This window comes from Geotrypetes seraphini, chromosome 13, assembly GCF_902459505.1.
Source record: "Geotrypetes seraphini chromosome 13, aGeoSer1.1, whole genome shotgun sequence".
In the NCBI taxonomy this organism is placed as follows: Eukaryota; Metazoa; Chordata; class Amphibia; order Gymnophiona; family Dermophiidae; genus Geotrypetes; species Geotrypetes seraphini.
Window position 1 is genome coordinate 5,254,658 of NC_047096.1, and position 26,101 is coordinate 5,280,758.

The 26,101-nt window shown below is 43.7% G+C and overlaps 1 protein-coding gene across 1 annotated transcript in view; it reads right to left on the reverse strand.

The window, feature by feature from the left end:
• Window positions 1-26,101, reverse strand: part of PLXNA2 (plexin A2) — a 742,509-nt gene that overhangs the window by 505,281 nt on the left and 211,127 nt on the right. The window lies entirely within an intron of this gene.

The following is a 26,101-nucleotide window of genomic DNA, read 5'->3' on the forward strand; positions in this document are numbered from 1 at the left end:
CTTTTCTGTAAGGAAATGGTCCATTGCCCCGACGCCGGCTAGAAGGGACCAGGAAAGACATCGCAAAGTAGGAGAGCACAACACCTGCCTATAACACTGGAGTCTTGTTCAAGTTAAGTGTTTGCACTTTGTTTTGCATATCGCGCTTTGAATAAGTGAATAAGAAAAGTTTCTTTAGGCTCATATATTGAATTCTACAGCCATTGGACAGGACGGGGGTTTCGGAGCCAATGAGGTAGTTACTCTTTCTAGTGTATCTCTTCAGTCTGATACTTACAGCACACGTTGATCTGAGGCTTTGAGCCCCTTTTAACCAGAAGTAGTAATCATTATGAGACCTTAAACGAAGGGAAGAATATTCTTCATATTTCTAAGCAAATTTACACTTGTGAAATCACACGAGAGGGGTATTGGAGGTTGCCCAGGGGTCTGTGCTGGGACCGCTGCTTTTTAACATATTTATCAGTGATCTAGAGCTGGGATTAACCAGTGAGATAATTAAATTTGCTGATGACACAAAGTTGTTCAAACTTGTTAAATCGCAAGAGGATTGTGAAAAATTGCACTAAAGGAGCTCAAGTAACCCAAACGGGAATACCCCCACAGGGTACACACATTACCGAGTCTGGGATAGGAGCACACTGCAGTCATGGGGAGTCATGGACAGGTACACGCTGTAGCACTCAGTCTAGGGAGTGTAAGAGACACGTGAATAATGCTCATGGTGTCCTAGCTGATAAAGAGGGATTGTCCCCACTGACATACAACAAACACACAACATGGAGGGCTATGTACGTCAATGCCCACAGTCTGGGAAACAAGATCCTAGACTTGGAAACAGAAATGAGGAATGCCGACCTGGATGTGGTGGCGATATCTGAGACCTGGCTAACTGACTCCCACGGGTGGGACATGGTCATTCCAGGTTACAACTTGCTTCGTCGGGACAGGGAGGGTAAAATGGGAGGTGGTGTAGCATTATATACTAAAGATAACATTAAGGTCACCAGAATCACAGATGTACAGTACACTGGGGAATCCCTTTGGGTAAATTTGGCCAGAGGGAAGGACAAATGCCTGTATCTTGGCGTAGTGTACAGACCCCCAAAACATCAAGATGACCTAGATATGGAACTAATTGGAGATATAGAAAATATCACCTTGCGGGGGGACACAGTATTGGTAGGTGACTTCAACATGCCTGATGTGGATTGGGTCACACTTTCCTCTGCTTCCGGCAGCAGCAGGAAGCTATTAAACTCTTTGAATGGAGCAAGACTCAGGCAACTGGTAATTGAACCAACAAGGGATCAGGCAATTCTGGACCTGGTACTTACCAATGGAGAAAGTATCACAGAGGTCTCGGTGGGTGAAACTTTGGCCTCCAGTGACCACAATATGATATGGTTCAATCTCAGGAAAGGATTCACGAAATCTACCACACTGACCAAGGTTCTCAAATTCAAGGACACAAACTTCCAAGACATGGGAGACTTCGTTCACCAGGCGCTACAAAGCCAAGCAGACACCGACAGCGTGGAAGAAATGTGGTCAACTTTGAAAGCCACCATACAGGAAGCAAACGGAGTAGGAACAACAAGCCACAGTGGTTCTCTACGGAGATCTCGGACCTCATCAAAGAGAAGAAAAAAGCATTCGTCTCTTACAAACAATCAGGGACACAGGACTCTAGAGTAGAATATCTGACCAAGTCAAGAGCATTAACCAGACTCTCCTTCCAATACAGTATCAGAAGTGAACCAAGTATAAAACAATGAAGCCATTGTGACATCACTGATGAGGTTGGCTTTGATTGGTAGATGAGGCATTATGACATCAGAGGGCTCATAATGTACCTGGGGCAATGGGGGGATTAAGTGACTTGCCCAGGGTCACAAGGAGAAGTGCACGGTTTGAATTCACAACCTCAGGGTGCCAAGGCTGTAGCTTTAACCACTGCTCCTCCATTATCTGGCACAAAGGAGAGGCTGAGTGGCTCTTCATGCTTCTATCCACCAACAGAAACCCCGATATTCACCCTGAAAATGAGTCGTTATTTGAGCATGTCCCCTTCCCCCCCCCCCCCCTTTTTGTTGTAACTAACAATGATAATAAAATGAACATGGAATCTGAAAAACCTTGTCTATGGATTTTAGGCTGAGAGATTTTACTCTGAGCCCCAGAAAAGCCCCTGATCAGATGCAGCGTCCGTGGATCACACAACTGTTCCCAAATTGCACGGAGTTCACTGAGGTTGCAGCTGGGGATGACTGTACCATCGCAGTCATGGGCAGGGTTAGAAGACAGGGTCAACTTAATTGCACGAAGGCCTTAGAGAACTCAATACCTAATGACTATCGGGTTCTGTTTAATAAGTTCTGGCTTCCTGGCTAACTAGCTGAGGTAGTATTTTCTTGGCTGCACTGTTGACAGCCTAAAGCGCCTTCAGCCTTGCAATCGCCTTCCGACATCTTGGGAATTAGAATCCTAGTAATGATGTTATCTGTCCTCTCTCGTGGCCTCATGCAGGGTTATTGCTGCGCAGAACCAGTTTCTGATGTTTTTGCATTGTTCGCGGGGAAAAATCTACCATTTTGAAGAAGCAATTCTTTTTTTTTTTTTTTGAGAATACTTTGTTTTTTTCATTTTGTGCTGATTTCATTAACATTAGGATTTATGTGTAAGACATTATCTTTCATTATACTTAAAAAATCAAAATCAATTCAATTTGATATACCACAAACTTACAATGCAATCTGAAGGTTCCTTTTACTAAGCTGCAATAGCGTTTTTAGAGGTCCGACAGTTGACTCCCCTGCTCAAGGAGGTTTATAAGCCTCCCAGAGGAGCTGAAACTGATATACAATCTGATGTACCAATGCTAACACTTTAAATTGGATCCTTTGCTCAATCGGTAGCCAGCGCAAACTTTTCAGTGTGGGGGTTATATGTGTTTCAAGTTTCAAGTTTATTAGGATTTTATATACCGCCTATCAAGGTTATCTAAGCGGTTTTTTACATTTTCCCTCTCTGTCCCGGTGGGCTCACAATCGATCTAACGTACCTGGGGCTATGGAGAATTAAGTGACCTGCCCAGGGTCACAAGGAGCAGCGCGGGGTTTGAACCCACAACCCCAGGGTGCTGAGGCTGTAGATCCAACCACTGCGCCACACACACTGTCCTCACAACCCCTGCAGAAATCATAAGCACCTGTAGAGCTTTCAGCTTCGTCTTAGCTAGGCCCCAAAACAAGGAATTACAGTAGTCCAATCTTGTCAAAAGCAAAGATTGGGCCACAGTTCGAAAATCAGTTAGTCAAAAGTGGTTTCGGCCTATACAACATACGAAGTTGAGCATAACCTTTCTGAATAACATTCCCTAATTGCTTCCCCATAGTCTAAAGAAACCAACACTATAACATGCTCTTACCTTTATCTCTTCTCCCATGATATGAGCATTCTCTATACCGTTAGCCTCATCCTCCCTCCCCACTATCATAAGTTCTGTTTTGTTCACATTCAACTTCAAACCATGTTGGGACGTCCATTCACAGACATGGGGGAAGCCTCTGCTTGCCCTGGATCGGTAGCATGGAATGTTGCCACTCTTTTGGATTCTAAAATCTTGTTACTCTCTGGGATTCCGGAATCTTGCTATTCTTTGACATTCTGTATGGAATGTTGCTACTCTTTGGGATTCTAGAATCTTGTTACTCTCTGGGATTCCGGAATCTTACTATTGTTTGAGATTCTGTATGGAATGTTGCTACTCCTTGGGTTTTGGCCAGGTACTAGGGACCTGGATTGGCCACCGTGAGAACGGGCTACTGGGCTGGATGGACCAGTGGTCTGACCCAGTAAGGCTATTCTTATGTTCTTACCTGGATTGGGGGAGTCTGTCCGGGTTTAGCTGGCTCTCCCGTCTCCCCCACCCTACCCTCTCCCTGGCTTCTGTACTGAATCTGCAGGCAGCCTGACAGCGACAACGAGGTAAGCCTGCTGCTCGCACTGGCTTTCCTTCTGATGTCACTTCCCGGTCCTGCAACTCGGAAGTGCTTCAGAAGCCAGGCTGGTGCGAGCATCAGTCTAGAGTACTTGCTTATGCTGTGACGATTTTAAAGAGATATGGGGGGTGGGAAAGGGAGGGTGCAAGTGTGGCATGGGGGGGCGGTCCCACCAAGATGATGTCCTGCCCCCCCTTACTTCGTCACTGGCCCTAAATGCAGTTTCGTGTGCAATTACAAATCAGTGTCAGTTAGCATCAATTAATACCACTTAAGGGCTCTTATTGGTGCTTAAGTGAACAATTAAGTGTGCATCGGAGACTATTCTATAACCTGCATGTCCAAATTTGCATTAGTTGGAAATCTGAGTGCCCAAAATCCAGAGGACTGTGCTTTCCTGCCCTGATTTTCAGCCCCTCCTGACTTATGCAAATGAAGCCCCACCGAATATTTGTTCTGACTACTATGGCCCTCTCCAGTTTGGTCCTGGGGCAGGGGTACGACATGGCCTGGAGTTATCCTATCATCATAAGAACATAAGAATGGTCATACTGGGACAGACCGAAGGCCCATCAAGCCCAGTATCCTGTTTCCAACAGTGGCCAACCCAGGTCCCAAGCACCTAGCTAGATCCCAAGCAGTAAAGCAGTCAATTTCTCCAAGCCATCTCAATAGTGGCCTATGGACTTCTCTTTTAATAAATTAGCCAAGCCTTTTTTAAACCCTGCTAAGCTAACTGATTTCACCACATTCTCCAGCAACCGCAACAGCTACCTAATTAACTTAGGATAGCCTTTATCAGTGGTACCCAGGTAACCCCCAGTAGCCAACCCACTGAATATCCAGCTCTAAAATGACCTAAGAGATGTTATATTTGTGTCTATCCATTACACACGCACGCACACATACACGTATGTTGTTGTGCTCCACATCATTTTATCATATAAGGAACACTTTGGACCCCTGAGGAAGATGTGTTAATCGAAACACGGACCGTGTTGGGTCCTGGTTTCTCAACCACAAAGGTGGATCACTTTTATGTAACGTTTTATTAACTAAAATGAAGTCCCTGCGTCAAGTACATCAGCTCTGCAGTTGTTTTTCTTTGGATTTCCTCGTCCCTGGTGGCCATTTTTTGCCTTCCATTTCCAGCTCTGTTTTTCATCCTAGTTGCTCCGTCGTGGAAGGCAATTTCTGTAAGGTGTGTAGCACAATGTTAATTCGCCACTCTCTGGTTTTTATGATATCTCGCTTAGTGAAAAAGCAGAGAGTAAATACATAGAATGCATTATTAATACAATTTAAGCCTGAAATGCAGTCACGGTGAATTTGCATCTTTATTCCTTCACATATAAGTAATTACCACAATGAAATTTCCATCCCCAGCATCGTTAAGCCCGCAGGGACAGCACATGGAACCACTTATACTGCTTGGCAGAAGAACTGCCTTTCGAGCATTTTAGAGTTCCCAGCTTAAGTCACCCACTTTTATGGGGTGACTTTTCTAACAACAGCAACGAGCTCCAGCTGCAATAAATTCTTCTGACTCCTTTCTATATAGAAGATGTTGGCTTTAATACCACGAGCAGTGGGGTTAAGCCAGATGGGCTGCAGCCATCAAAGGACAGGATGAGCCAGTCCTGGTTTTGCTACATTTCACAAACATTAGTGCATTATTGGACCGATGACAATCCTGGGAGATCACAAGGAACTGACCTGGAATAGGCTCCAGGAAGCCTCAGTACAAATTAAATTCCTCTCCTGTCCCTCAGGGAATGGCATTTTGGAGGAGTGTGGCGCAGTGGTTAAAGCTACAGCCTCAGCACCCTAAGGTTGTGGGTTCAAACCCACACTGCTCCTTGTAACCGGGGGCAAGTCACTTAATCCCCCCATTGCCCCAGGTACAATTATAATTTATTGAAAATAATCTTTAAAAAATATATCACATATATAAAATATATAAGAGACCAAGCCTTAAAAACATATCACATATACTCGTATGTAAGGCATCAAGCCTTATATAGAGACCTTTCACTCATATCTTTGGACCCAACACGGTCCGTGTTTCGGCTTCCAGTAGAAAGCCTTCCTCAGGGGTAAACTGTGAAGTGTAGACTAGTGATCCAGTAGATGGCGCTGATGAGGTTTACATGAATGAATGGCTCAGGCTTGTGATATGTAACTAAAAGATTCAGTCCAAACGCTTTCAGTTAAAATCTTTCCATACAGCGCTTGGAAGGAATCTTTTAGTGCAGTATCACAAGCCTTAGCCATTCATTCACATAAACCTCATCAGCACTATCTACTGGACCACCAGTCTACACTTCACAGTCTACCCCTGAGGAAGGCTTTCTAGTGGAAGCCGAAACACGGACCGTGTTGGGTCCAAAGATATGAGTGAAAGGTCTCTATATAAGGCTTGGTGCCTTACATATATATGATATGTTTTTAAGGCTTGGTGTCATATATTTTATATATGTGATATATTTTTTTTAGATTATTTTCAATAAATTACAATTGCCCAAACGTTGATGTACCCAGTTCCTTCCCCACTTGTTTTTTGTTCTGACCTGTAGTGAATCCAGAACATTGCTCAGAGGTTCAGTCTTTCAAATGTTGGAAGGGGCCTTTGCAGAGATGCGAAATCAGCAGCTCCAGGCTGGAGGCCTTTCGGCCAATCCTGGTTTTAAACTTACATTCCAAAGCAGTGTGGGATTTGCTGCCCAGGGATAACAGTCCTGCAAGTTCCATAATGCATCAGGATGGGGTGGCCAGAAACCCAGGAATCAGGGATGCCAAGTTGCCCAGGACTGTCTCTGTGGTCTAAATATCCGTGCTGCCAGGACCATCTCTGGACAATTCTTGCAATGATTCAGCTAAAGGTGTCACAGCCTATGAAGAACTCAGTGTTCCCCAGGAGCGATGCATGCACCCTGCCCTAGTCTCTAAGAAAGATGAGCCTATAACGCACTGCATCGCAATTAATCAGAGAAAGTGAGGCACACAGTTATAAGCAGAGAGTATATGCTCTTGCATTTTACTGGCAAAGACTGAGGTGCTGTCTAAATTTGATACCTCACTTAACCTTATAATCTCAAAATCTATTTCATTCTGTCACTTAGATTGATGATGTCACAGTACACTTTATGCTTTTTAATTTATCCCAGTCTGGGCAGTTGTACAGGAATCTATCAGTCCTAAGTGCGGTGGGTGGACCATGCATCACGTTCCTGAATAAATAACATTGATCACATCTCTGAGGCTTTTGCATCACTGTAGTGGTATATAGCTGGCATTTAAAGTACAAACAACTATATTTAGAATGTATTAAAATGTCGGTAATGACTTTCTGCTTTGTTTTGCTTTGTTCAGAAAGAATAACATTATTGATTTCGTACATGTAATTTATTGCAGATTTTTAGCTTAAATGTTTTTTTGTTTTTTTTAAGCAATGCATTGATTTTCTCATTCTAGAAGACCACAATGTTTTCTTTTGGAAAAAGCGATTCCAACAGATTTGCTTACAAGCAGACACGTTTTATTTTGCATTGCTACAGTCTCTCTGATTTAATACAGCTTGAATGTTAAATTGGCAGAGGCTTTGCCAATGTTACACTAAACACGAAAGGGTCAATATTCAAAGGGATTTAAATGGGCAGGAGAGCCTTCTGCCCGTTCATATCGCTTGCGCCTGTCCTGCTGTCGATATTTGGTAGCACTTAACAGGACAATATTCTTGCATATCGGCATTCGCTGGCCATATCCTGAGTGGGTGGGTCAAGGGCAGAACAGGGGGGCGGAGCCAGAGAGGAGCTGGGAGTTAGCCGCTTCTGGCAATATTCAGTGCCTTTTCATGCATTGTTTACCAGGCATGTAGGACTGCTAGAGGCTGCAGTGGCCATTTTTACCGTGGAGCCACTAGGGGCAGAAGTGAGAAAGGCTCACTCTGTCCCTATCACCCCAGTAGACTACTGTGACATTAAGGAAAATAAGAGGAAAAGAAGACCTTTTTGGTTCTCAAAAGTAGTAGCCAAGAAGATAAGGAGAAAGATGTTAGCTTTCATAAACTACAAAAGATCACAGAAAGAGGAAGACAGACAAAAAAAATCAGAAAACATTAAGAGAGGCTGGTTAAGTAGTCAGGAAAGCAAAGATGCAAATGGAAGAAAGAAGAGCTGACAAGACTTTTTTTTAGATATGAGTGACAGGAAGAAGTGCAAAAGTGGAATTGTGAGACTCAAAAGGTGAAATGGGAGGAATATATAGAAAGCTTAACAGATATTTCTGTTTGAGGCTTGTGCAGATGAGGACAGAGATTACAGGGACAGGAGAGGAAAGGAGATAGATTCCACGGGGAAGGGGACAAATGTGTCCCCGTGTCATCCTCTAGTTAAGAGGTGATAGGCTCAGGAGTAATCTACGGAAATACTTTTTTTACAGACAGAGTGGTAGATGTGTGGAATAGGCTCCCGGTAGAGGTGGTGGAGATAGAGACTGTGTCTGATTTCAAAAAAATGTAGGATAGTCACGTGGGATCTCATAGGGAGAGGAGGAGATAGTGGATGCTGTGGATGGGCCATGTGGCCTTTGTCTGCCATCATGTTTCTATAACCATAAAGCTCTATGACCTCACAATGCAGGTGTAAAGAGCCTTAGCCTATAGGAAGAGGAGATGCAAATGTTAAGAGCCTTAGCCAATAGGGAGAGGAGGAGATAGTGGATGCTGTGGATGGGCCATGTGGCCTTTGTCTGCCATCATGTTTCTATAACCATAAAGCTCTATGACCTCACAATGCAGGTGTAAAGAGCCTTAGCCTATAGGAAGAGGAGATGCAAATGTTAAGAGCCTTAGCCAATAGGGAGAGGAGGAGATAGTGGATGCTAGGGATGGGCCATTTGGCCTTTATCCGCCATCATGTTTCTATAACCATAAAGCTCTATGACCTCACAATGCAGGTGTAAAGAGCCTTAGCCTATAGGAAGAGGAGATGCAAATGTTAAGAGCCTTAGCCAATAGGGAGAGGAGGAGATAGTGGATGCTAGGGACGGGCCATTTGGCCTTTATCCGCCATCATGTTTCTATAACCATAAAGCTCTATGACCTCACAATGCAGGTGTAAAGAGCCTTAGCCTATAGGAAGAGGAGATGCAAATGTTAAGAGCCTTAGCCAATAGGGAGAGGAGGAGATAGTGGATGCTAGGGATGGGCCATTTGGCCTTTATCCGCCATCATGTTTCTATAACCATAAAGCTCTATGACCTCACAATGCAGGTGTAAAGAGCCTTAGCCTATAGGAAGAGGAGATGCAAATGTTAAGAGCCTTAGCCAATAGGGAGAGGAGGAGATAGTGGATGCTAGGGATGGGCCATTTGGCCTTTATCCGCCATCATGTTTCTATAACCATAAAGCTCTATGACCTCACAATGCAGGTGTAAAGAGCCTTAGCCTATAGGAAGAGGAGATGCAAATGTTAAGAGCCTTAGCCAATAGGGAGAGGAGGAGATAGTGGATGCTAGGGATGGGCCATTTGGCCTTTATCCGCCATCATGTTTCTATAACCATAAAGCTCTATGACCTCACAATGCAGGTGTAAAGAGCCTTAGCCTATAGGAAGAGGAGATGCAAATGTTAAGAGCCTTAGCCAATAGGGAGAGGAGGAGATAGTGGATGCTAGGGATGGGCCATTTGGCCTTTATCCGCCATCATGTTTCTATAACCATAAAGCTCTATGACCTCACAATGCAGGTGTAAAGAGCCTTAGCCTATAGGAAGAGGAGATGCAAATGTTAAGAGCCTTAGCCAATAGGGAGAGGAGGAGATAGTGGATGCTGCAGATGGACAGACTGGATGGACTATTTGACCTTTATCTGCTGTAATATGTCTGTCTTTCTATAACCATAACGCTCTATGATCTCACAATGAAAATGTTAAGAGCCTACCCGGACCCCCCAAGCCAACCCCCACCGAATCCCCCTAACCTTTTTTAGATGGTCAGCCAGAATGGTCCTTCCTATGTCCGGCCAACAGGCCTGCTTTCACTGGGATGGCGGTCCTGCCCCTTTCCAGTGCATGTTGGGATGCACCAGGAAGAGGTCTAAGGCCCTGATTGGCCCAGGTGCTGAAGGACCCTCCCCTAGGATGCGCTGGGAGTGGCCTAAGATTCCAATTGAAACTTTAGATAATTCTGTTTATTGTTCTAGTTTAACCAGAAAAATGATCTGCTGCTGAATACTGTAACAGAGTAAATGACGGCTGATAAAGACCTGAACGGTCCATCCAGTCTACCCTGTATAGGGTTACCAGATTTTACATATGCAAAATCTGGACCCATATACCCACCCCAGGCCCGCCCAGTTATGCCCCAGCCTTGCCCCTAGCCCCGCCCCCTCAGCCTGCTTGTTTCAGGAGCTATTTGTTAAACTTTCTAAAGGATTCATGTGTGCCACTGGAATTCATTTTTAATGGTTAACATAACATAACACTTTAACTTCCAGTTCTATGCAGATAACAAACTAAGAAAAATTGCACAAACCCAGTGACCTACAAAATCGTAATCCATATAGCAAAACATGTCAACCAGCCATCATTACATTCCAAGAAATTTTGGAAACAGATAAGTCTTCAGGCATACAAAGCAAAACAAATATATATGATGGACTATTAGCAACCCAAGCAGCAAGACAAGACCACCACCTCTCCAATCTGATGACCATAAGAACTGCCAACTCTGGATCAGACCTTAGGTCCATCAAGTCCGGCGATCCGCACACACGGAGGCCCAGCCAGGTTTACCCTGGCGTAACCTTAGACACCCATATCCCTCTATGCGCCTTGCAAGGAGATGTGCATCTAGCTTGCCTTTAAATCCTAGAACAGTGGATTCCACAGCAACCTCCTCCGGGAGAGCATTCCAGGTGTCCACCACTTGCTGCGTGAAGCAGAACTTCCTGATATTTGTCCTGGACTTGTCCCCCCTCAGCTTCAGTCCATGACCTCTTGTCCGAGTCACACTGGACATTGTAAATAACTTTTTTTCCTGTTTTATTTTGTCGATTCCTTTCAGTATTTTGAAAGTGTCAATCAGATCCCCTCACAGTCTCCTCTTCTCAAGGGAGAACAATCCCAGTTTCCTAAGTCGTTCTTTGTAATCCAAGTTCTACATACCTTTTACTAGCTTCGTTGCTCACCTCTGCACCCTCTCCAGCAGTTTTATATCCTTCCTTAGGTAGGGAGACCAATGTTGGACACAGTATTCCAAGTGTGGTCTGACCATTGTTCTATAAAGCGGCATTATAACCTTCTCCGATCTACTCGCCCAACTTCAAAACCTTCAGGGAAGAATTGAAAACCACGCTATTCAAGAAATTTGTCAACTGATCTAACTAAACCTTCTCGACTCCCCAGATCCTAATGTTTTTTTCCAACTATCAACCTTATAATCTCTCTGGTAATGCCCAGGCCAGTTCTTTTGTAAACCGCCTAGAACAGAAAGATATTGGCGGGATAGACGGCACCAATGTAATGAAAATACGAAACAGAGGCAAGTATTAATGGGCGAAACTCGGATTCCCAGCTAGTGGAATGATATGAAAGTAATCGCCCATGATGTGTCTTGTAAACATAGCTTTTGGGCGAGGGAAATGTAAAGAAGACCAAATTACGCTGTGAACGTACAGGAATTTAAAAAAAAAAAAAAAAAAAAAAAAGAGTGTGGTACAGTAGTTAGAGCTATAGCCTCTAACTACTGAAGTTGTGGGTTCAAATCCCATGCTGAGATTGTGGGTTCAAATCCCATGCTGCTCCTGGGCAAGTCAGACTGTGAGCCCACTGGGACAAAAAGTGAAAATACTTGACCTACCGGTATGTAAATGCTTTGAGTGCGGTTGTATAATTACAAAAAGGCAGTGTACGAGTTCCAGTCCTTTTCCCTTTATCATTCTTCTCTGCCACCTCCCTCCATAGTAGCCTCAAAATGTTTGCAATCCTATCAGAGTTGACTACATCTGGAACACAAAATTGCTTCTAAGAATCGGTGTTGGGAAGGTTTTCAGTCTTTTCTTTCTTCCAAATGTAGATACCCTCAGCCCATGGGGCTAGCAATTTTCACAAATGAGGGTTCTGGAAAGAAATAGATCACATACTATCACACTAAAGTCTCACTCCTCTTTCATGCACAAAAATTCTTCACCCCCTAAACTGTACCGTTCTCTGGGGTTTTTGCAGTTCAAATGCATGACCTTGCGTTTCTTAGCATTAAATCTTAGCTGTCAAATTTCAGACCATTATTCAAGCTTCGCTAGGTCCTTCCTCATGTTATTCACACCATCAGGTGTGTCTACTCTATTGCAGATTTTGGTATCATCCATAAAGAGGCAAATATTACCCAAAAGCCCTTCAGGAATATCACTTACAAAAAGTTAAAAAGAACAGACCCAAGAACTGAACCTTGAGGCACACCACTGGTAACATCCCTTTCCTCAAAGTGATCTTCATTGACCAATACTCTCTGTCACCTTCCATTCAACCAAATCCTAAGAACATAAACAATGCCTTTGCTGGGTCAGACCTGAGGTCCATCACGCCCAACAGTCTGCTCACACGGCGGCCCATCATGTCCAGGACCTGTATAGTAATCCTCTATCTATACCCTTTTATCCCCTTTTCCTTCAGGAAATTATCTAATCCCTTCTTGAACCCCAAAACCGTACTCTGTCCTATCACACCCTCTGCAAGCGCATTCCAGGTGTCCAATTTTCACAAATGAGGGTTCTGGAAAGAAATAGTTATCATTTAAAAGTAAGGTGGACGTGATTTCTGAGAAACTGTACAGAAATAAAGATAATTACATGATCCTAGTGAAACCAGGTGTACATTAAAAATCTTAGTTTGTCTTAATAAGGGCAGATCTGACTTTTCTTTCACACCACACGAAAAAGTAACAAACATTTCTTAACAAAAAAAAAACCTTCCTGACTTTTTTTTTTCACGTGTAATCTAAATGCCAGCTGCCATCTGCAGACCTGTTATCTCTCACATTTTTTTCTCATTAGGAGTGCTTTAACTCCAGTGGTAAATAATTGAATCTGCAGAGAATTTAAAAAAAAGAAACATCTCCAACAGTGATTGGATTCTAATAGACGTGGGGGAGACATTTTCAAAAGAACGCCCAAGTTAAAATTGGGATGTCCTGCTCATAACGTCCCAAAAACCCTGTCCATCTCGCATCCATTTTTGAATAGGAAAAATTGGGGGATTTCCTGTTTGAAAATGCACGAGAAGGACATAATGAACAGCTGTTTTCCACAATGAAACATCCGGAATATGAATGCCAGAAAAGCAGGTGCTAAAACATCTTTTGGCATCGTTTGTGCTAAAAATGGCCACACAATTGTCCCTGCAGAGTGGAGGGACAGCTTAGAGGTCAGCGCACTGGACCATAATCAATGGGATCCAGGTACAAATGCTACCTTTATTCAGTGGCGTAGTGAAGGAGGTTGGCTTCTGGAGCAGTGGTGCCCTGCATTGCTGCGCAGTGCATCCAACCCCCCCCCACTCTTCCCTGCCACTTGAGTGTCCCCCCCCCTCTTCCCTGCTGCTTGGGCACCCCTGCCCCCACCTACCTTTTGAAATGTTTCTCAGCATGTGTAGCATCTTCCACCCGCTGCTCGCGCATGAATCAGCGATCTTCTGACAAAACATCCTGGACGTCAGAAGAAACATAGAAATATAGAAACACGATGGCAGATAAAAGCCAAATGGCCCATCCAGAGCATCCACCATCTCTTCCTCTCCCTATTGGCTAAGGCTCTTAACATTTGCATCTCTTCTTCCTATTGGCTAAGGCTCTTTACACCTGCATTGTGAGGTCATAGAGCTTTAGGGTTATAGAAACATGATGGCAGATAAAGGCCAAATGGCCCATCCACAGCATCCACTATCTCCTCCTCTCCCTATTGGCTAAGGCTCTTAATATTTGCATCTCCTCTTCCTATAGGCTAAGGCTCTTTACACCTGCATTGTGAGGTCATAGAGCTTTATGGTTACAGAAACATAATGGCAGATAAAGACCAAATGGCCCATCTGCAGCATCCACTGTCTTCTCCTCTCCCTATTGGCTAAGGCTCTTTCCACCTGCATTGTGAGGTCATAGAGCTTTATGGTTATAGAAACATAGAAACATGATGGCAGATAAAGGTGAAATGGCCCATCCAGTCTGCCCATCCACAGTAACCATTATCTCTTTCTCTCTCTAAGAGATCCCACGTGGCAATCCCAGGCACTTTTGAATTCAGACACCGGCACAAGCAGCGGGTGGAAGATACTGCTCGTGCTGGTGAACATGGGGTACAGAGAGGAGGAGAGGTGCCAGTGCCCCCTGCGAAGACAGCGCATGGGACGGTCTGCACCCTCAATCTTCCTTAATATGCCACTGCCTTTATTCCCTCATATGTTATTATGAGTCCTCCAAACCTACTGTACCCAGGGTGGATTTGATTTAAATCATTTTATTTATTTATCTAACCCTTCCCCTCCCCCCTTTTATAAAACCATGGTGCAGTTCTTAGCACCGGCCGTGGCAGTGGCAGCTCGATTGCTAATAGAATTCCTGTTAGTATTGGAGGTGTTACCGCCACGGCCGGTGCTAAAAAAAACATGCTATGGTTTTGTAAAAAGGGGGAGTATTTATCTATTTGAAGAATTTATATTCCACACTATCATTTTATTTCTAGGCGGATTACAGCTCCAAAGACGGAATTTAAGATGTGGGAAACAGATAGGGGGGGAGGGGGACAGAATACATTTGGGGATTAAACAAGTTGCATTCAAACATTTAACCTAATGGTGTCGATTAAAGATTTGGATTCAAGTTCTTAAATCTGTTCATTCACATCTGCCTATTGGGATTTAAATCATAAATGTGACATTATAAATGGATTAATGGAATTCATTTACCCAAAAATTCAAACACTGCATGAATATACAGCCTCAAGTTGCATAATTAAAAACGAATCCTAATTTCATGATGGACTATAACATATCTTAAATAGAAAAATATCTATAGATAGATTTTTCTTTTAAAAAAAAAAAAAATCCAATTTAAATCAAAACTGATTTTTTAATTTTTCTTTTTAAATCATTGATTTTAATCTACCCTGATTACCTAAAGGTACACTGTACTAATACCACAGCCCAAAGCAAAAAACAAACAAACTGAAGAGTGAAATGTACAAGGTGCAGGAATGTTTATTAAAAGTCTATGCAAAATTGTAATCCAGAAAAGTGGCTCTCATATACATGAAGTATGGACCCAACATGATCCGTGTTTCGGAGAAACACTCCTTCCTCAGGCATCCGACATATCCTATGTATCACAAATAGAGAACCATGAGAAGATCTGCAAGTGAAAGTGTGCACTGTGCCTCAGCTTGCCAGCAGTTTTGCTTTCAATTCACACATCTTAACACAGAAACATGACGGCAGATAAAGGCCAAATAGCCCATCCACAGTAACCATTCTCTCTTTCTCTCTCCGAGAGATCCCATGTGCCTATCCCAGGCCCTCTTGAATTCAGAGACAGTCTTTGTCTCCACCACCTTTTCCGGGAGACTGTTCCATGCATCTACCACTCTTTCCATAAAAAAGTATTTCCTTAGATTACTCCTGAGCCTATCACCTCTTAACTTCATCCTATGCCCTCTCGTTACAGAGCTTCCTTTCAAATGAAAGACTCAACTCATGTGCATTTATATGACATCTCTATCAAATCTCCCCTCTCCCGACTCTCCACCAAAGTATACAGAATGAGATCTTTAAGTCTGTCCCCATACGCCTTATCACAAAGACCACACACCATTTTAGTAGCCTTTCTCTGGACAGACTCCATCCTTTTTATATCTTTTTGAAGGTGCTCCAGAATTGTACACAATATTCTAAATGAGGTCTCACCAAAGTCTTATACAGGATCATGAATACCTCCTTTTTCCTACTATCCATACCTCTCCCTATGTACCCTAGCATCCTTCTAGCTTTCATGGTCACCTTTTCAACTTGTTTGGCCACCTTAAAAACATCACATACAATCACAACCAAGTCCTACTCTTCTGTCATGCACATAAGTTCTTCACCCCCTAAAGTGTGCCGTTCCCTCGAGTTTTGCAGCCCAAATGCTTCCAAAGACCTAGGGGAATTGAGGAAGTGCCAACCAGTGATGAGCCAAAGCCACAGGAAGGTGAGAGCAATCAGCTGAGTCAGTGTCGGGCTTTGAACGTTCACCGTTTAGCAGACTCTGGCTGTGGCCTATCTCAGAGATGCTGAGTTACCCAGTTCCAAGCTGGAGATTTGGGGGACAGTCCTGAATTTCTGAATGCCTCTTGGTGCATGATGGGATTTGCAGCGCTGGTTTCAATGGACAGGATCAGGCACTAGAAATCCCGCGCTGTTGAGGGGTGCAAGTTCAAAACCAGAACCAAAATTTCAAAACCAAAATTTCCTGTCTGGAACTGGGTAACTTGGCGTCTCTGGTTTCCAACAGTTGTGTTTGAGTTATTTCACTTGAAGGCACAGAAAAATGACTAAGGTCTTCCCAATATCTTATTAATGTTTATTTCAGTCCTGGACAGGTATTAATCCTGCAAGATTTTGAAAGAGTTTCTCTTAATATACACGGGTGGGGGAAGTGGTGAAAGAGAAAGGACATAAAAGCTCTTTAATCCAAAAAATGCAAGAATATGCTTGGATATGAAAGATAGAATACTTTATGTAATAAAGGAGATAGAACAGATCAGACGAGGCTACAGCAAAGCCAGATAAATCTACCTTACAATGCCAGTGTTATACGACACAATCATACATTCAAAACACAATAATGCTTAGTAGGGAAAGTAAAATGTTCTTTTAGGCTTTGACTTTCCCTGACCAGTCTTTCAACTTTGCTAAAGTTACTAGCAGCTATCTTCTTTAGATTAAAAAAAAAAAACTAACCCAAAACAACAACCATTTGTTTTCCCATTCTGTCAATACTCGATTAAAGACAGAATGAGATTTTTTTTCTTCTCTTCCCTGGACGTGGGAATAGGTTTGCCTTTGGACGACATACAGCACAGCTGGAGACGTGCACTTTGATTTTTAAAAATCGATTAAGCAAGAGCCATTGACCCTCAGCCGTCCACTTATGCCTCCTGGCAGCGGCAAGATATTATCAGAAGGAGAGTCTCTTTATTTGGGGCCTCCCCCCCCCCCCAAGCCCATGAATTCCAAAGGAACACTGAACTGAGCATTTTAATGGAAAAAATGTAGGCTGTGATGGGAAAAATAAATCACCCTTGTAATGCCATGGAGCTCAGAGTTACAGGGATTCAGGGTTCTTGTGGACCACCATAAACTAAGGGGGCACATGGGAAAAGTATTGTTTGGATGTATTAATAAACGGAATTTCCTATACGTTCAGCTCGACCATTAAGATTCTAGAATCACATTAGATTCAAATTTATCCATGAAAGAACACACCAGTCAGTTAGTCCGGAAGCGCTTCTATACTCTCTGGAAGCTACGCTCCTACTTTGACCATCCTGCCTTTAGATTGCTGATGCGGTCTTTGCTTCTTAGTTCTCTTGACTACTGTAACATCACTTATTATGTTGGCCTATATTGCGATTGATTCAGAAAACAGCGAGATTCTAAACCGCGAGACCTGCCCGAACTTCTCGCACCGCAGAATGGGAGCAACAGGATGGGAGTAAACGCGCCATTTGCGAGACTTGCCAAACTTCCTGCACTGAGCGGCTTAAGCGGTCCGACAGGATGGGAGGGAGAGCTAGAAGGGTCGGTGGCAAGCATTTCAATTAGGGCTTATTTTCGGGGAAACACGGTATATTAGGTTATGCGGTATATAAATGATAATGCAATGTAATGAATTTCTCCCTTTTGTACAGTGGCATACGGTGAGAATTTTCAGGGAATTCGGTGAATCCCCAGCTCTACAGTCCTCTGCTTTTTTATTTTATGCTTAGTTTTTACTGAAGAGGTTTGATTTGTTGAGTAGGAAGCCTGCTCAACCAGTCAAACTGCATCAAAGAAAAAGTAAACCAATAGAAAAAAGGTAGGGTTCTTGGGTTGGGGATTCTCCGAACCTCCCTGAAGGCCCTAACAAGTACTAATCTGAATTTGATTGGCTGAGCAGCATCTGTCAATTGCCTGCTAAGCCAATCAAATTCAGAGCAGTGCCCTCACATTTATTTTGGAGTTAAACTAAAACTAAACTAAAACTCAGCCGGAAAGGAGCTCGACTCGGTGAACAGTAACTAAAAAAATACTGAAAAAAAGTAACCATCAGAAAATATTAATATGACTGGTTTCCGAAGTGTTTGGCAAATAAAATAGTTTTTAAAGATTTATGAAAAAGTTGAAAAGGACCAGGACTCCTTAAAATAAGAGGAAGTTTGTTCCATAGTTGAGAAAATTTGAAAACCAAGGATTGACCGAAATTCTTGACTCCTTTGATTCCTTTCACCGCAGGAAGGGAGAGTTTGAATTGTTGGCTGCCTCTTGCATAGGAGAATCTACGTATTCCATGAAATATGACATATTTCAACGTGTTTGATTGGGCGTGAAGCACTTTTAAGACTCCTGAGGCAGGCCGAGCTGGCCGAAACACGAGCATGTCGAGCCATTGTGTTAATAAAGAGCATCAGTTTATCGAAGGCCCTTGCTGTTTTTCAAGAGTCAAGACACCATTTTTTTCAGTATGAGAGTTGTTATCTGGTATATTTAAAACTTAGCTCGTCATATTCACTGTTATTGAGATATAAGAGCAATGTTAACCGTCGAGCTAAAGCATTTATTATATGACAGATCGTGGATATTGTAAAAAACGTTTTGAAGACAGTGTAGACGTGGGCAAATTATAATGGCCGTCATCTATGGTTGGAAAGCTGCATGAAATAAACAAGTGAAGAAAATATTTTGATGTATGTCTTGAGTACAGAAATTTCAAGGATATTTAAAAGATACTGGAGAGCTTTGACAGTAAAGATAGAGACTAGTAAATTATTGCTTTTTTTGAGAGATCTGAAAGATGCTAAGGGGCTCATTTTCGAAACAGGAAAATGTCCAAAACATGGATCAAAGCAGAAGATGGATTTTATTGCTATTTTCAAAATTCATTTTAAAGGCTTTTTCTCCGCAGTTTGTCTACATCTCAAGGGAGGGGGTTTAGAGTAGGACTAGAATGGGCTAATGATTTGGCATTGTAAAGAGCAAAAAAAAAAAAGACTTTTTGGCTAGACCCGTTTCAATAATGATTAAGAGCCAAAAAGGCATCCAAACTGACCATATGACCACTGGAGGGATGAAGGCATGACCCCTCCACCTTCACTGACCTCCTTCCACCCCCCCCCCCACCAAGAGATGAAAGTGACAGTACAACAGCTGCAAATATAATGACCATTCCTAGGGTTACCATATTTTTCTCTGGGAAATGCTGGACACATGATCACTAAACTAAACTAAACCTTAAGTTTATATACCGCATCGTCTCCACGGAAGTAGAGCTCGGCACAGTTTACAAGAACTTAAAAATGAGAAAGGGTAGGAAAAGGTTTACATAAGTTTATAAGTTGAGTGGAAAAGTAAGGGAAAAAATAAATTACATGTTAGAGAAGAGCCAGGTTTTTAGTTGTTTGCGGAATAAATGGAGGGAGCTCAGGTTCCGCAGCGGGATAGTAAGGTCATTCCAGAGACCTGTGATTTTGAATAGAAGTGATTTTCCCAGTTTACCTGCGTGGAGAATACCATGTAGGGAGGGGAAGGATAGTTTTAATTTATGAGCGGTCCTGGTGGAGTCAGGGCGCGAGGTGTTGAAAGAAAGTGGGATTAGGGAATAATCTTAACCCTTTCAGGACCAAGGGACATATTTGTCCCATAACTTTAAAATCCTATCAATTTTGATTGGGATAGTCTACAGTTCTAAATTTGATATGTACGGATTCCATATGATACTGCCTTTATGTAAACAAACTGGTTCCGACATTCATTCATTAGCGTCGTTGCCAGATTGACGAGAAGATTCACTTGCCACACTGTCCATAAGACAGAAGTGTGATTTTTTTTAAATAAAAATAATGATATTTCACAAAAAAAAAATCAATTTTTTGGCATCTGCAAGCCCTTTTTACCATAAAAATGTCGTCAAAACCACAAAAATTGGCCTACGATACTTAGGGTCCTGAAAGGGTTAAAAGCCAGGCAAGAGCATTTGAATTGGACTCTGGAGATCACTGGGAGCCAGTGAAGATTGGCCAGGAGTGGGGAGACATGGTAAGATTTACGTTTTGCAAAAATCAGCTTAGCTGTCGTGTTCTGAATAAGCTGGAGTCTTTGGAGGCTTTTTTTGGCCCCGTACTGCCTCCATCCCCGCCCTGGACTTTTTCATGACAATGTCTGAAAGTGGTGATATTGAGCCTGCAGCGGTCAGTGTTTTTTTTTTTAAATGCTGGCTGCCTTTTTTTAACCTGAATACTGAGAGTCCATTAGGCCCAGTATCCTTTTTCCAACAGTAGCCAATCCAGTTGACAAGCATGGAGTCCAGGGCCTCAAATTAGAGAGTTGCGCGGGGACAGAAATCCCACCCGTCCCCACCCGTCCCCGCCAAAATCCCACCCATCCCCACCCGTCCCCGTGAGGAATCCCTCCGTCCCCACCCGTCCCCGTGAGGAATCCCTCCGTCCCCACCCGTCCCCGCGAGGAATCCCCTCCGTCCCCACCCGTCCCCGCGAGGAATCCCCTCCGTCCCCACCCGTCCCCGCGAGGAATCCCCTCCGTCACCATCCTTCCCTATAAACTTCAGAAATAGTTATTTTATTTAATTATGCTACTGAATTAAAGGCTCTGGTAGAGACCCATTTACAAATAAGCAAAGAGACTATTAATTTGGAAATATTAATTGGGAAGAATACATACTTTGTAAATGGGTTTCTACCAGAACCTCTAATGTAAATATAAAATATAAATACTCAGCTGATGAGAACCCACAAACTGTCAGCTGAGGACTTCCTTTGCAGTTGGCCTGGGGTCCCTTTTGCCAAGCTTGGCAGGCAGCAGTAGCGTCCCTGAGTCACAGATGCTGGCACCTCAGTGGCTCATGGATGCTGCCAGCGACTGCTGCGCTTGGTGGAGGGGAGTTCTGACCATCTCTAGAGGAAGTCCTCTGCTGGCGGTGCTTGGGGATCCCCACCAGTCACAGCAAGGGCCAACAAGTACTTCAACACTGTAGAAATAAAACCAGAAATGCATTTCCTTTTCTTTTGAACACAAAACAAAGATATCTGCCATATACATTTCCCAAGGCAGATGACTCTATGCAATGTCACCTCGGTAACAAAATACAAAAATAGACAAATACACCCCCTCCCTTTTTACTAAACCACAATAGTAGGTTTTAGCACAGGGAGTTACGCTGAATGCCTCGCGCTGCTCTCAATGCTCATAGGCTCCCTGCGCTAAAAAACAATATTGCGGTTTAGTAAAAGGGAGCCATAGTGCAAAATATAGACAGCAGATATAAATTCTCAAAACAGACACATTTTGATCACTAAATTGAAAATAAAATCATTTTTCCTACCTTTGCTGTTTGGTGATTTCATGAGTCTCTGGTTGCACTTTCTTCTTCTGACTGTGCATCCAATCTTTCTTCCTTTCTTTCAGCCTCCTGTATGTTTCCTCTCCTCCAGACCTCATTCTCTCCCCCAACTTTTTCTTTCTGTCTCCCTGTTCCCCCTTCTTTTTGTCTCTCTGTCTGCCCCCTTTCTTTCTTTCTCCGTGCCCTCCCCCAAGCCATTCGGTTTGCTGCCACCGCCATCGGGGAATAGTCCCCAAGCCACCGCTGTCCCAAGCTTTCCCTGCAGAAGCGTCGCGCTGACCAGCATTCCGCTCCCTGACGTCAATTCTGACGTAGGAGAGGAAGTTCCGGGCCAACAAGGCATTTCTCCTCATTCCATCCAGCCTGAGCCCCATCTCTCCTTGATCCAGCATTTCCCTTCTGTGTCTGTCAGAATTACCATTCCACCTATTTTCCAGCATCACCCTTCTTTGTGTCCATCTCACCTATATCCCTATCTCACCACTTTTTCAGAATCTTCATTTGTCTCTGTCCTTGTCTTTACCCCATATTCACCATTTGCCCTTTCAATGTCTTTATCTCCCCCCCCCCACACACACTTTTTCAGCATTACTTCTATGTCTCTATTTCACCTCCTCTTCATGTCCCCTCTGTATCTCTATCCTTATTCAGAAGGTCCTGCTTACCCTTTCTCTTCTTTGTGTCACTATCTCCATTTTCAGCTTTCCCCCTTTTTCCTTTGTTAATGCACCCTGTAGCCAGAATCTTTCCACCCTCTCTCCACTCCGGCCCAGCCCAGTATGAAATATTTCCTTTTGTTTCTCTCCCCTCTCTCTTCTCCTCCCTCACCCACGAGTCCTGCATCTGGCCCTCTCCCTTCTACCTGCACCTGGCAACACCCCCCTGCTCCGCGGCTCTCTTCAGCAGCGGCTCTCGTCAGCAGCGGTGATCAAGACAAGCTGCCGACATCGAGGCCTTCCCTCTACGAGTCCCACCTTTGTGGAAAAAGGAAGTTGAAACAAGCGGGACTCGCAGAGGGTAGGCCCCGACGCCAGAAGCTTGTGTCGATCGTTGCTGCTAAGTTGCCGAAGAGAGCCGCAGGTAGAAGGGAGAGGGAGATAGGAAGGCTGTAGAAGCTCCGGAGCATGACACCGAACCCGGCCAGGATGATTTCTTTTTCAGGCTGCTGCTGCCGCTGCCATCCCCCACCCGAAATGAGAAAAAACAGCCTAATGCCCGCGTCGGGAAATAGCCATGCTGAGCAGTGAGCTCAGCACGTACACAGATGAAAGCCTTGCTTGCTGATTGGTCCGGCGGCACGGTGGGGCGGGGCCGCCGGACCAATCAGCAAGCAAGGCTTTCATCTGTGTACGTGCTGAGCTCACTGCTCAACATGGCTATTTCCCGACGCGACGCCAGACTTGCATCGCCAGAATTTAGGTAGGTTGTTTTCATCCCCGTGGGAGTCCCGTGGGCAAGGGGGCGTCCCCGTGGGAGTCCCGTGGGTCAGGGGGGCATCCCCGTGGGAGTCCCGTGGGCCAGGGGGCGTCCCCGTGGGAGTCCCGTGGGCCAGGGGGGGAACCCGCGGGATCCCCGCGGGACCCGCGGGATCCCCGCGATCCCCGTTCCCGTGCAGACCTCTACCTCAAATATTCAACAAAATACACGAATACAGATGCTTTTATCTTTCTCGGTTTGTTAGCTGCCTTTTTTTTAAAGTTTCCTTTACTCTTTCTTTTCAATGGTCACTTTTGATTCTCTCCTCCACCTCCCCTCACCAAATGACATGCTCAGGGGCTTCACCCTGGTTTGAGGCCTGGAGGTGCCTTCCTGTAACGCACCCTTAGTGCTACTCATAGGCAGACAGCAGTGGTACGTGTCTTCCATCCCTCCCCAGGCTTGAGTTCACCGCCTCTAAGGTCTGCCTAAGACACAATGGACAGGCCTCATTCTTAATTTGTATTAGGAGACAATGACAGATTGTATTTATTAAAATGCTCCTCCATAATTTTGTGCAAGAAGCAAAGTAAAATCAATTTTACAGACCTCCAAATTTAACTTTCTAATGCGGCATCCATGGAATAATGAGTTCCTCGGTCGTCTGTTCCAGCAGCTCTGCTCTGGATACACACGGACACATGACTGCTTTGCAAAGACAGACCCTTTCCCAGCTCCTGCTAAATAAGGCAGACTTTATTTCCAGAGCACGAATTTAATGCCATTTGCTAAATGAATTTTTGATGCAATTTGTAATGATTTTCTGTAAATGAAAGCAAAAAATAATGCAGAGCTCTACTGAAGTTCTTTTTGAAAAAATGGATTGCTCAAACTCTTTGAAATGTAGCACACACCAGCTCTGCTTAGACCTTGCATGTTTTTGTAAGCCCTGGGGTTGGAGAGATCACGGAAGGGGACCGAACCCAGTATAGGGGCTAAATTCCATACCTCATTCCAAGTCATCCTCAAGTTGCACATATATAGCTTCAGACAGCAAAACACACGAAAGGCAAAAAGTCCATACTTGGGGGGCACCATAAAAGCAGCAGATTCAGGAATCAAAGGAAAAAAGGTCTTTATTGAACCTTAAAGCTGACATGGCCATAAGAATAACCTTACTGGGTCAGACCAATGGTCCATCAAACCCAGTAGTCCGTTCTCACGGTGGCCAATCCAGGTTACTAGTACCTGGCCAAAACCCAAAGAATAGCAACATTCCATTCAGAATCCTACAGAATAGCAAGATTCTGGAATCCCAAAAAGTAACAAAAGATTCCGGAACCCCCAAAAAGTAGCAACATTCCATGCTACCGATACAGGGGAAGCAGCGGCTTCCCCCATTGTCTTCCTCAATAACAGATTATGGACTTTTCCTCCAGGAACTTGTCCAAACCTTTCTTAAAACCAGCTATTTTGAAATGTCTTCATCAGGGGTAACCAAAGCAGGAAAAAAGCACCAAGGACCTTTGAGATTGGGATAGCAGGTAAATCTATATTCCAAGACCTGACACAGGTCATGTTTCAGCATGAATGCCTGCGTCAGGAGGTTGATCTGTACAATCCACTCAATCTGAGACTGCAATAGTCAGGGGTAAAGCACAATTGGTAGCAGTTCTGCATTTACTCTCAAAGCAAAGTCAAGATAAAACTCACTTGAAACGTCATAAACCACCAATGTTCTTCCAAAGAAGTGAAAGACCATCAAGTCAAATTTCACTGTGCATTATAGGACTGTTATAGACCTGTTTTACCCCTGTTGAAGACACTTTGAACTCTGATCGTGTAGGTTCAATAAAGACCTCGTATCTTTCATTGGTTCCTGGATCTGCTGTTTTTCTGTAACTTCACACACAGGGTGATAATTTACCTTATTCCCTGGTGACATCAGTGCATTGGGAACAGGTTTTGATTCATTAGTATACCTGTAGTTCAAATTTACACAGGGAATCCATTTATTTATTTATTTTTGGATCTAGTGACCTTTTTTTCAAGATCTAATCTAATCCTTAGGTTTGTATACCGCATCATCTCCACGTTCGTAGAGCTCGACGCAGTTTACAGTAGGAGAAATAGGAAGGAACTACAACAGAGGGTTAGAGGTAGAAGTGTGAAGAAAATTTAGAGGACTTGGGATGCCAAGATATAAGAGTTTCCTTGATTCCTAAGTTGGAGGGAGACTTACATTTTTTGAGAAAAGCCAGGTTTTCAGATGTTTGCGGAAAACTTGGAGAGAGCTCAAGTTCCGAAGAGGGGAGGTAAGTTATGTTCTGGTCCATCGAGTATTTCCCAATCCCCAAAGGAGTTTATAGGGAACTCCTTAGATTAGGGATCCTCAAATCCACAGTCCGGCCTGGTTGTCAGGATTTCTACAATTAATATGTATGAGATATATATGCATGCAAAGGAAAAGTTAAGGAGAGAAAGATAACTCTGGAGTTTTCCATTCTTCTCTAAAGTTTAATGTTCATGGAAGCTAGAAGTTCTTGTTCTTAGGAGATTTTCCGGGGAGGAAAGAGTCCAAACTTGGAGAGGGAAAAGTGTAGTTGGTCTAGCAGATGGGATATGGAAACCACAAAGCAATTGTCTGTGATGTCTTTCAAGGCAGAAAGAGCTTCTTTCTCTAGAGAAGCGAAGGAGTACCTGAACAAAAAGGAAGATAAGATAAGACTACCCTGCTAAGGAACAGACCCACTGGAGTTCAGTTATTGCAGATGTCCTAGTAGATAGAGAAACTTCCAAACCCTTGGGAGCTCTTAATCAAAAAATGAAAATGTCCCCCAAAATGCCTAAGTCAGTACTTGGACGTCCTAATCACTGGGGAGTCCAAGTGTTGATAATCGAAACCATATTGCTGGTCGTCTAACGAGACGTTTCATCCGCTGTTTGTCTAGAGTTTCAGGAGGTGTGTTTTGGGTGTGCTTAACTTGGACGACTTGTAGCGATATCAAACCTTTCCCAAATCGTCCCAAATCGTACTGTTTTAGA